Source organism: Protopterus annectens, chromosome 4.part0 (genome assembly GCF_019279795.1).
Source record: "Protopterus annectens isolate FY-2018-M chromosome 4.part0, PAN1.0, whole genome shotgun sequence".
Classification (NCBI taxonomy): Eukaryota; Metazoa; Chordata; order Ceratodontiformes; family Protopteridae; genus Protopterus; species Protopterus annectens.
The window spans coordinates 1,212,142,296-1,212,153,419 of record NC_056733.1 but is presented as its reverse complement, the minus strand read 5'-3'; the positions used below and the strand labels follow the sequence as shown (position 1 = coordinate 1,212,153,419).

The 11,124-nt window shown below is 40.8% G+C and overlaps 1 protein-coding gene across 2 annotated transcripts in view; it reads right to left on the bottom strand.

Annotated features, from left to right (window-relative positions):
• The window catches only part of LOC122799823 (dihydropyrimidinase-related protein 3), a 1,038,656-nt gene that overhangs the window by 60,382 nt on the left and 967,150 nt on the right, over nt 1-11,124 (bottom strand). The gene's annotated exons all lie outside the window — the stretch shown is intronic.

Genomic DNA, 11,124 nt, shown 5'->3' with positions numbered 1-11,124 from the left:
CTAACCTAGGGTGGCCCTCATGGAAGAATATTCCGGAGCACAGTAAACCAAAGGCAGCTGTATTTTTGTTAGTAATGTCTAATTTATAATGTGTAATAAATGTATGGGAGCTTGACCAGGAGGCAGCAGCACAAATATCAACTGACACTCTAGAACAAAAGGCTTGAGAAGTCACCATGGATCTTGTAGAATGGGCTTTGATACATCCAGGCAAAGGAATACCTTTCAAAGAATGAACCAGGGGAAAAAGAGTGGCACTGGCAATTAACTGTGTGGGGCAATAAAACAAAAACTTCTATAAAACAGCAAGGGTATCCAAGCACAGAAACACAACAGAAGGCCAACGACTCCACCAAAACTTCGGTACAAAAAAGCTGTTAAGTGCTTACGTCTATTAAAATCTTTTTTCTACTGAAGTTTTTGTGGCGTCGTTGGTCTTCTGCTGTGTTTCTGTGCTTAGCTACCCTTGCTGTTTTATTGAACCTTTCAAAGAATAAATGAAGGAAACGCAATCTCTTAACCATTTGGCCAGCATCGGTTTGGTAACTGCTGCCCCTTTTTTAACATCTGAAAAACATACGAACAATTGGTCAGATTTCTTAAAGGTTTTGGTCTTCTCCAGATAAAAACACAACTGCCTGTGGACATCAAGAAGATGTAGCTTGTATTCTCCTTTGTTCTGAAATCTGGGAAATTAAACTAGTACATTGACAGACTGATTGATATTGTTTTCAGAAGCAACTTTCGGTAAAAAGGATGGATTGGTCCGAAGAGATACTTTGCCTTTGTGGAAAATTAAATACGGAGGTTTAGATGAAAGGGTGAGCAGTTCTGAAACTCTCTTTGCTGAAGTGATGGCTACTAAAAAAGCAGCCTTCCAGGACAGAAACTTCAATTCCACTTTAGCTGCCGGTTCAAAAGAAGGAAGCACTAATGCCTGTCATATCAAGGTCAGGTCCCAAGAGGGAGTAGGGTCCTTGACTGGGGGTTGAAGCAAAAAGGTACCTCTGTGGAAGGCTTTACATAGTTTTGATAATGCTAGGGATGCAGAACTCTTTCCAACATGAAAATTTGAAAGAGCTGCCAATTGGATTGTAACCATGGAATAACTGGCTCTGTTTTGGAAAACAGCACCCAAGAAGTCCAATACTAGTGGAACACGAGTCATAAAAGGGTTGATAAATGTCTGCTGAGCCCAAATGGAGAATCTTTACCATTTGCTCTTGTAGATTTTTCTGGTCAACAATTTGTGAAAAGAAATTAAAACTTTTAGGCTGGTGATTAAAGCCTGGAATGTCTAGCCATCACTGGAATTGGAGAAACCATGTGGTGTGTTTTACATCTTGAAGGTCCGGGTGAGTTTGCCCTGAAGGATGGGACAGATCTGGCACAGATTCCAGTGTCCAAGGAGGGCAAACCAGGTAAGACCAAAGGAAGGTGAACCAGACTTGGCGAGGCCAAAAAGGGGCAATGAGAATCACTTTGCTTTTCAACCAATGTGCTTTCTGAAGATATTTGGGGCTCAGAGGTAATGGAGGAAACACATAAAGTAGACTGGAGGGCCAAGCATGGACTAGAGCATCCCTTGCTGACTGTCCCTGAGGGAGGATCAAGGCAAAAAACCTGCTGTATTTGTTGAGGGGGGATACAAAGAAATTGTAGCAAGGCTGACCCCATTTGAGGAAGATCATGTTCGCCACTGACTTTTTTAAAGACCACTAATGAGGCATCAGTAAAACTATTCTGAGCCTGTCCGATAGAATGTTGGACTCCCCCGGAATGTGTTTTGCCATTAGAAAGCTGTTAGTAGTAATCAGATCACTGACTGCCACACTCTCATTGCTTCTCGATACAGTGGGTAAGATTTTGTTACTCCTCTTTTTTGAAGCAGCCTTGTAATTTCTAATGCTGCTGCCTGCCTTTGATTAGATGGTACAGCTGGGAGGCAATTCTTTTGTTTGGGAACAGTTAAAAAGGGAATAGAGTATCTTCTGGATATGATCCTTTGCACCCACTGATCATTTGTGATGGCTATCCAGGCTTCTGGCTGGAAGGATAAGCTCCGCCTGACTACCTCCAGAAAAGGATAGCCGAGCAACCCTTCAGGAGTGCTGGAAAGGTCTAGTTGAGAAGGAATCTCAAAACACTTGATTTTGTGGAGCCCGTCTGCCTCTGGAATGGCGTTCAGTACCATAACTGTTTCTCCCTCTGCCCCTGGAGGAAAAGTCTCCCTGAGTTTCCTGAAAAGGACCTTGAGATTTCCAGAACCACAGTTTTTGACCACAACTCTGATTCCTGGAGAAGGATTTTTGTAGTGTAAAAAAAATGAAATCCAACTGCAGGTAAAGTCTTTTTCATCTTTCTCGCTCAAGGAGAGTGTGTCATGAACTGTGGGGCCAAACAATGATGAACCATCAAAAGGTGCATTGACAAATGTTGCCTTGAAAGCTTCCACAAAGTCACACAACAGCATCCAGGGATGCTGCCTAATGGCAATGCCTGAACCGGCTGCCCTTGAGGTGTCTTCCGCTGCATGGAAAATTAACCTCATGGATGAACTGGATATTGAAAGGTGGCCATTCTGGAGGAGAAGCCTTTGCAATCCTTACCAGACATGGACACTGGGACTGAGCTAGAAAGTTCCTTGAATAAGTCCATATGCAGCCTGGTAAAGTGGGGCAAACAGTTTAACACTCAGAGAGTAAAGTCTCTTACCGGGCCTGTCCAAAGCCCTAGACTCCCCTGAGCTAGCTCCTTTTTGGTGGCTGCTACAACAACCATGACATCTGCCTGGATCCCTTTTGTCCAGTGGGGTTTGTCCAAGGGAGTGCTTAAGATTTTGTCAGCCCACTTGGGTATAGGCTGTAAAGTGTTCCATGCCCTGGAAGCAATTAAATCAACAAGGGGATCTGCCAGGGGTGGACATCCATGATGTAGATGGGCCCATGCCAAAAGCCTCCAACAGCACTGTCTCCTCTGGGCTGGGGTTTTGGGAGGGCCATCAACTCTTATGATGAAGGATCTCTAAGATGTCTGCAAAAGAGACATCACTGGGTGGAGATCTAGGGGACCCCTCCCTTCCTCAAAGTCAGTCTCAGTCATGACAGATTCCTGCAGGGAAGAAATCTGGGGTTCCACAGTAGGGAAGGATTGAAGGCTTTCAAGCACAGGCTCTCAGTGGTAGCTGAGAGGCCTCAGGCACAGACTCCATGGAGGTAGGGACCGGAACCTATGGAGGGAGTACCTGGGGTCCCCTAGAATGGGACAGAATCCTTTCCACCACTTCGAAAGCAGAAGGCTGAAGCTGTCAGAACAGACTTCTCTGGAGCCCCCGCAAGCCTCTGCTCTGAGGGGGGCATTGGAGCCGAGCTATCAAACGCCGAGGCTCCAAGGGGAATTAACAGCTCAAAAAACTTCAGAGTCGAAGAAAACATCACTGGATCCAACATCCAAACTTTGGTTCTGAGATGCACTGGTCCCTGAATCCATCGGAGCCAAGCAGGTCAGGGAGGTGGTCAGATTGGAAGTAATAACCACTACCGGATCTGATGTCTCAGTTCTCGGGGCCATCAGATTTGACAACTCTGAAGAAAGAGGGCAGATCAGAGAAGGAGCCACAGTGAGGAATGGAGAATGTCTGCTCATGGATCTGGAGCTGGCAAAACCCCCATCTGGATGTGTGCCTTCAGAAATTTCCTCATCAGTCTATCTAATTCATGTTCAGATAAACTCCTGGATGGCTTGATGGAGGAGGATGCTTAAAGTGGTCTGGACACTCTTTTGGGGGAGGTCTCCAAGCAGGGAGACATCTGCGCTGAGACATCTGACTCCGATAAAGCCATGGGAGTGTGACAGTAATGAACAGGTTAAAAATGGATTTCAGTGGATTTTATTCTGAAAATGTAAAATAAATATTTTGCATTTCAGTTTGTAGAGTGCACTTGGCAAAAAACATATAGCTTGGTATTCATTGTTATTAGGAATCAGAAGTAAAATATTTTATCTTTTATAAACTAAGCAGTTTGTGAAATTTCTTATTTACAAGCAGGTCAAGATGAACTCTGGTATGCAGCTCTGTCTCATCAACAGGACGTGCAAGATAAGAGCAAGGCCGAGGAGTTATCCTTCAAGAACAGAAAGTTTGAAATATGAAAAACAAACTGTCAGCAGACCAGCTTCAAAAGAAAGACTTATTATTCTGGCAAATTCTCTAAATGGCTGGTGCAGGCAGAAAAGAGATTATAAAGATTGGGACTTTTTCTTTTGTAAGAGACACTTTGATTTTCCTATCCTTATAGATCTGATGCTGTAAGCTGAAGTACGGCTTTGTTATTTGGGTATATCTTTCATTGTTAAACTAGATGTCTACTTCGTATGCAGAGTAAATGTCGTAGCAGCTGAACTGACTCCTTGTTTTCATTGAGTGAAGGTACAGACTATGTGAATAGTGTAGTACAACTTTAAAGTTTACAGTGGCGAGACCAGACCAGTCAAAACAACCAGGGAGGTGACCTGCAGGGGTGCCTCTCACAGTGCGAAATTCCTGCACAGACATTTTTTTTGGAGTCAACTCTTCTTTCCTAAAACTTTGTCCATTGACTGGAGGACAAACACTGCAGCGCAGTACAGGGCAGTACAGTAATTCTTCTTCAGACAGTTGGCGACATATGAAGAGCAGGTTGCACTGTCAGACTTTGCTTCATCAGCATCTAGTGAAAGACAGCAGAGAAATCCTCCCATAACTGATCTTCGTGTCAAGACTGGTCACCTTGTCCTGAACATTTGTGGTAAATATTTTCTTTTGTTTTTCTATTAATAATGAATGCAATTCATGAAAATGCCAAGAAGTGCACTAAGTATTTTACTGTTGATGTATCTGAATCATATGTAGATGTGTGGAATTATTTAAATACATAGTATAATCAGCATGTTAGCACCTGTAAGTCTTTACTACGTAAAGCAGAAGTGTCACAGAATGTACAAAAATGTGTTATTTAAATGTTGCTTTTTGCATGCCTGGTCATAAACGTATTGTACGTATTGTATAAAACCTGAAACACAACCAGGATAAAGTAACGCTTGAAGCACACACAATGGTTCCTGTTTCTATATATCCTGTTGCAAAACATTTATTAGAGAGTGATGCAGATGTCAAAGTTTGTACTTTACAGTCTAATTTTGCAAGAGTTTAAAGATTGTATTGCTAAAGTTAGCAACCAGCAAGATCTTGACCTCATGGGTCACTTTCAGACTTACTGCGACAAATGCAACGCATCTGGTAAATTGCATGCTGACACTGCTAAATGTACAAAGGAATTTTCTCTGTTTTTGAAAGTCTCACAGACTGAAATTAAGACCTTTAACCAAACTGTTATTAAACAAGGCAGTAAAGCTATTTGTATAATAAAAGGGTTAATAAATAAAATTGCCTGTTTGCAAAAAAAAATATGACAAGCAATTGGCTGATATAGAGCATGACGTAATTGTTGCAAGGGAGGAGATTAATACATTACGAGCTCAATTAGAGACACAGGAATCTGAGGCTGCTAGAGCAGCAGATTTAGCTAATCGATATATTTTAAGATTACAAGCCTTGTTAAAAAAAATATCAATCTAAAGCACTAGAAACTGCTATTACCAGTCGTGTCATAGCCTCAACTGTTTTTCTGCCCCTAAGTGGGATGAACAGAAGGGTATTTTTAATAACATGATTACATTTGAAGCTTGTGTTCTTAAAATTGTAGGCACTGTATGCAATGATACACTTGAGCGTTTACTTCTGGAATTTTATTCCTCAGCATGTCATGGTTTATATACGGCAAACGTGGCATAAAACCACTGCACATTACAAAACAGATAAGAACAGAGACGAGGTTCATGGTGAACTGACAAAAAGATTTAATAAACTTCTAAGACACAGTCAGAGTGAGTTCAAAAAGTTCAGACAACATATGCAAACACTTTTTCAGAAGTGCATAACAGCTTTGAAGTCAGCAGAACAAAATACTGACAAATATAATCTGGTTAGTACAGAGTTAAAGCAACAGCAGTTAAATAATTAAATAATTTACGACATACTATTCTACCTTTCAAAAATGGTTAAGGATACACCAAATAAACTTTCATTCCGATACAGCTAGGCACTTAAATAGTAATAACAAAACAGTTCTAGGGCATAAAATCAAATGAGAGTAGTTAAACATAGTAAAGACATGACGTCACAAGACTGACATGCATGTATTTTATTTTCACCTAAAGTGCAGCAAAAGGCACACAACTGCAAATGTAAATCATGTAAATATATTAGTTTTAAGCATGTGTTAGTTAAGTCAGTATTTCTTTTGTTTCTTACAATATTTTTAATTGTATAATAGCATAAAAAAATAGCAAAGACTCCAGCAAAAACAGTATGTTTATTACAACTGCATTCCAGTATCAAGTTGCAAGTATATTGCCAGGCCAAGTGGCTTATGTTTTTCTAACAAAAATCCTGTTTGGTAATTGTAATAAGATGGCATACTTGTGGATACATGTCATTAATAATCTGTCTGCAGGTAAATACTACAGTGAGTACAGTCAGTACATGGGCTATGCTATAATCAAATCAAAAAGGAAATGTGTAAGACCAAAGTGTCACAGTCTAGGTAACAGCCAAAGGGCAAGCATGCATTCAATTCTCACAGCATAAATCATCTATCAAAACAACTTTTCAGATTAATACCTCTCACGTGGAGAGGTTATACTATCATACATAATGAAGATTCTGTTTGTTATTGTACTGACTGTGCTCATTGGAGCCCTTGGGGTAGAGTGTCAAAAAAAAAAGAAATGTCAGTTTGGAAAATAAAGAAGGACAACAATACTCTAAAGTTAGGTTGGTGTGAATGCTCAAAAACAAATCCTTTTTGTGGGCAAAGACAGCAGGACAATTTTACTTGTCCGTCTAAAGCTAATTGTACCTTTGGGCATATAATAGTTCCCAGTAACGTTACCTTTTGGTCTGCAGTGATGGGTCATTATTATATTCGACCAAATACGCCTAAGGTAACCCTTGAATTTGATTCTAAAGTTTCTATTAAATGCTGTCAATTTCCTATATTTTATTTCGGAAAAGTAAAAAACTCAAAGAAATATCCAACATCAACACAACGGCTAGTCTTCACTTTGTTATCTGATATTTAATAGCCTAGAGGGATTCCTCTGTAGTTTAAGTGCCAGCCACACAGTTTGAGAAATCATTTTATGCTCAACTCCTGAAAGACTTGCTTGGCTACAAACATCTGCATTACAAGCTGAAGCTAAGTGAAACTTTTAGTAGTGAATTTTAGTCTTCTGTTAAGTACAAACTTGCAGTTTTAAAAGTACTGTATTTTAATTTTTTCTGTTTCCTAATTGTATGTTTCTGAACAGTGTGCTGTGTGTCTCTCTGCAGTTAGTTCCCCACCCTCCTCCCTGTTCCTGTGTTGGTATTAGTGTTGGTGGCTCTGGAATTGCCCGCCCCTCCTGTAAGTCTGTATTAGAACACTGCTCCTGGGTCCATCTCATTTGTTCACTTAACCGAGTACAGTTAGATCACATTCCGAGTCTAGTGTTCACTCTACTTAATACAGAGAGAAGATTTGAAAAGGCCAGCCCACTTAGGTTCTTCCTTCCTCTCTTCTTGCACTTAAAAAAGAATATTTGCACTTTATTCATTTACTTTCACTGTATTTGTGTTTCTTCCTACTTTATTTTGCTTTTCTTAAAAGTACTCAATTTTTATTCATTCTGCTGCATTTATTACTGCTTGGTTGTAGCCTGAGTAAATTGTAACTGTTATTCTAAGTATTTTGATTTAAGCACTTGGGCTTCATACAGGCCGTTTTACATTAAGAAGGTTTGTGGTCTGCACTGTTGTGGCAGGACAGGTAGGTTACATCCTTCTAAGCTGGAAATTGCTGACTGAAGGCCCAGTGTCTGCTATTCTAAAAGTGTATTAGTTCTGGCTTAAGCACTTGGGCTTCAGGCCAGTTATTCTACATTAAGAAGGTTTGTGGTCTGCACTCTTGTGGGAGGAGAGGCTGGATTCTGCCCTTCTGAGCTGGGAATTTCTGGTCACAGGCTTATTGTGACTGCTTATTTGAACTGTTTCTTTCTGTCATTGGTGCGTTTTGTTGCTATAGCATAGACCAGATTCAGGCCTGCTGAATCTAGCTTTGTTTGTAAAACTTGAGCACTGATCCAGGCCACCTTTTTTTGGAGAAGGTTCCCCTGCACCCTAGTAAGCAGGGGTGTGCAGTTAGAACTTGTCTAATTGAAGACTGCTGGAACAGGGCTCAGTTTTGAGCTTTTTTCTGGTTAATTGGGTAACTTGTTTAAGTCAGTTTGTTCATTTTCTATTGTTTTATATATATATATATATATATATATATATATATATATATATATATATAAAAAATTGCACTTTATTCATCTGCTTTTACTGTATTTGTGTTTCTTCCTACTTTATTACTAGGGGCATTGACTACAACTCTGACCTGCGATATATAACAATAAGTATCCTTTTCTATACTTTTAAACTGTTTTTTGAGTGTATCTGCTTTATTTTCTGAAAAAAAAAAAAAAATATATATATATATATATATATATATATATATATATATATATATATATATATATATATATATATATATAATATGGAATCACTACTTAATACCGAATCTACACAATCCCGAAGCCCACAATACCGAGACCAGAATCCCTAAACCCCACATTACCGACATGATAAAAGCGCAAAACTCAAAATCACGAAAGTACTACATACATACAGCACACACACAAACACATACACAGCCTCCCCCCATAACCAAACAAACCACCCTACACTAAAGATAAGCAGGGGGGCTTCGCCCCCCTGCACCCCCCCATGTGGGGGGCTGTGCCCCCCACACCCCCCGACTTTAATATTCCAACTCCGAGATCGCACAGACATACACACAAGGCAAACTCACACCCACACATTATAGCCCCTCATACATACACACACACACACACACACACACACACACACACACACACACACTAAAGCCCCTCATAAAGAAACTTACACACACATACTTACCTGAACCGCAACACCAGAAGCGCTAACTCAAAATCCCTTACCATCGGGATTTTGAATTTCGCACTTCTGGTCTTTCGGTAATGGTCTCAAACTTTTGAAATTCGAGATTTCAAAAGTTCGAGATATAGTAGCGTTCCCATATATATATATATATATATATATATATATATATATATATATATATATATATATATATATATATATATATATATATATATATACATACTTGCTTCCCGCCTTTCTAAGCTAGTATAGTCCAGTTTTCAGGTTAGCGCTGAATTCAGACCTGTGTTATAAATCTCTGTGTTTGCCCATACCTTACTTGGACAGAAGGAAGTTTCTCTGTTCACCTGTGAGAGAGGGGAGCTTTGAGCAGCCTATCTGTCCCTGGATGAGTGGTTTCAGCCCAGAAATTAGTAGTTTATTGGCCATTTTGGGCTAATTTCTCTCTCTCTCATTTCCCTGCTATAAATACCGCATTTGCCTGGTTTTGCGCACTGGGCAGAGCTGGTTAGCTAGGGTAAAACTATTCCCGGCTCTACAAAGTCTCCTCTTCAATTCTTCCCTTGGAACTAGGCAAACGTTCAACTTAAGCACTCAAGCCATTCATTTCTCAGCCCGGCACTTGCTCAAAACTTATAGCAAGCAATTATAAACCCTACCACAAACCCTCCTGTACTGTACAGAAGGACAAGGCTCTCTATTTGACCTTACCAACCATCCAGTAAAACAGTTCACTGTACCTATCCACGCATGTCCAAAGGGCAGTTTCAGGTGTACTCTCCAGTCCAACTGGTGAATATGGGCAATTTGAGGCAATGTTACAACTGCCTCATGTACACAGACAACCCCCTCCTCCTACCACTAAACACTAATACATGCGAAAGATGCAGTTATACAGCCAAACTAGAGGCTAAGCCCTCTCAACCCAAGACTGGATCAGACAGTCAAGAGGAGAAGGGAAATACTTGCATCACACCACCAGTCTTACATGCACCCATTAAAACCAGCACCAGCAAAAAACACACATAAATACATGAAAACATACTCGGAGGCTCTAAATAAAGATCTGCAAAACCAACAGAGACCTCCAAAGCAAACATCCAAGCAACCTCCACCCCCCCAACACAAACCATGAAACACATACTTCACAAAACCAGTGTGCCATTCAATCACTGCCCTTAAGGCAAAATAACATTCCCAATATACTAGTAATAGGTGACTCTATAGTCAGGCACACTGACGTCCCACTCACTAGACTAAATAAGGAGAAGGTTACTGTTAGCTGCCCGTCGGGTGCCAGGATCCACCACATAACACAAGCACTCAGGTCACTCCAGAACAAGTACAAATATGACTCTGTCATTGTCCATGCTGGTGTGAATGACCTGAGCCATACCTCCCTGCACTACATGAAGAGAGACATGGAAGAGCTCTCTGATCACGTAGCCCAGGCCAGTATGACCCTGACCCTGAGTAGCATACTGCCCTCACCAAGAATGATACTACGGTATAAAGAAAAAATTCTCGATTTCAACAATTGGCTAAGTTTCTGGTGTCATTCAAAGGGGATCCAGTATCTGTCCGCCTGGGATGACATGCTCGACAAGCCACACTGCTTTGCTAGAGATGGCTTGCACCTGTCACCCTTAGGCTTTTGAGTACTGGCCAAGGCTTTTGCCACCCCCATAGTGCCTTTTTTAGGCAAGGCTCAAAAGACAAACCCACCGCCGTAAATAGCACAAGTAACAAAAAACTGAAGGTAATGCTACTCAAGGCCAGAAGTCTAAACCTCAAAATGCACACACTCGAGGCACTCCTCAGTATGGAGGAAATCGATATATGTGCAGTAACAAAAACCTGGTTTAAGGCTCCAGAGAGCAGCCCAGCACTACCAGGCTACAACTCATACCATACATTTTGGCCACAGAACAGAAACCGAAATACAAAAGGCGGGGGCGTATCCAAATTCATCAAGGATACCCACACCTCCAGGTTAGTGGCACAGCACGATGCTTCAGAGA